Source organism: Castor canadensis, chromosome 13 (genome assembly GCF_047511655.1).
Source record: "Castor canadensis chromosome 13, mCasCan1.hap1v2, whole genome shotgun sequence".
NCBI classification, from domain to species: domain Eukaryota; kingdom Metazoa; phylum Chordata; class Mammalia; order Rodentia; family Castoridae; genus Castor; species Castor canadensis.
The window spans coordinates 91728672-91730203 of NC_133398.1; the positions used below are offsets into that span (position 1 = coordinate 91728672).

At 38.6% G+C, this 1532-nt stretch overlaps 1 non-coding gene across 1 annotated transcript; it reads left to right on the plus strand.

The window, feature by feature from the left end:
• Nucleotides 1–1146: 1146 nt before the first annotated feature.
• Nucleotides 1147–1253, plus strand: LOC141415897 (U6 spliceosomal RNA). The gene has a single exon (XR_012440848.1). It is a non-coding gene; the product is annotated as a U6 spliceosomal RNA (small nuclear RNA).
• Nucleotides 1254–1532: the final 279 nt, after the last annotated feature.

Here is a 1532-nt window from a genome sequence, read left to right on the forward strand (position 1 = left end):
TCTCTAGCCCAGGAGTCTTGTGTCATCTGCTATAGTGGAGTAAAATCTCGGATTGTTCCAAGCTTTGACTTCTTCCCTTTCGTGTTGAAAATGAGGCCAGATAGGCAAGAAGAAGAAAGAGTTTTGCTGCTGGAGTGATTACCCTCATTCATGGACATAATGAGCCTCTTATATTGTTATCCTACTGTTGCAGAACCTGACAAGTTTGCAAGTATCTCCTCTCTGGGATAGGCTGTACCTATACCTCATTTCTTTTAAATCCTGAAATTTCAGGACACTAAAGACAGAGACAGGTAGAGGGAGGTTTACTATGTAGTTAATAAAGCTTAAGCTCTCAGAGCTCTCACTACCTCAATCCTTCCAAAGGCCCTGGGAAGGGTTCTTGCAATGTCTTTAACATGTTTGGTGAAGTTTGCAAAAATAAGATTTTTAACCTCCATTGGTCAATTCCACCATCTCTTTCTACTCTGACTTTTCCTCACTCACATTTTCCTTAATTTAGGAGAGCTTTGGAGTGGCCACAGATATTCTGGGGCACCCGTGAAGGAGACTTAAGGTTACATGTACATTGGCTGAGCTCAGGACACAGTTACACATTTCACAGTCACATCCGTGCATGTATGTGTATAGATGGCTTCCAGGAATACCACTGCACCTAACACTGAGGCATAAAGACCCTGACCAGAGACCCCAGGAAATGAAAGGGCCCCACAGCACCTGGCACTGCAAGGATGAGGGTAGTAGAGAAAAAACAATGACTGTCTGTGGGACATTTTTCCAGTCATCAGGTCTGTAAAATTGTCAGCAGAGGACCCTCAAGTAAAATTCCTGTTATTAGCAACACACACTGCAGTATTTACAATAATCAATCTGTCATTCAATTTTCTCATGTTTGTTGGAAATTGTGCAAAATGGAATGTGTCAGAATTTTTATGTTTATAGGGTACAAATAATAGTACAAACAGTTGCTTTGTGAGGTCTCATGTTTTATGCAATCCAAAGTGTCAAATTTCATCTCTCATCATGAGGAAGTGTGTCAGCTTCTGATGAGATGTTATGCAAAGTTGCCACCCATGCTCAGAAATGGCCTAGAGAGAGGGGGAAAAAAAAGTAAACAGTATTTCAGAGACAAACTATACATATTCATTGCTCGCTTGGGCAGCACATTTACTAAAATTGGAACAATACAGAGGAGATTAGCATGGCCTCTGAGCAAGGATGACAAGCAAATTCGTGAAGCATTTCATTTTTTAAAAAAGAAAAACTGTACATATTCATTCATAGGTCAATAGTAGTTTAAGTATAATTTGATTGCCCAATTATGTAACATAACTTAGTAACAATTTCCAAATGTATCTGAATGGCTCATGCAGGCCTTACTTTCAGATTAATTTTATATATTGTTTTCAGAATCACTGGTCATACAGAATAAATATCACAGGAAGGAAATAACCTGGTGAAAGCCAATAATATAAATCAAAAATAAGAATTAGCAGAAACTTCAACTTGTCAAAAACTCTCTTGTTATTATA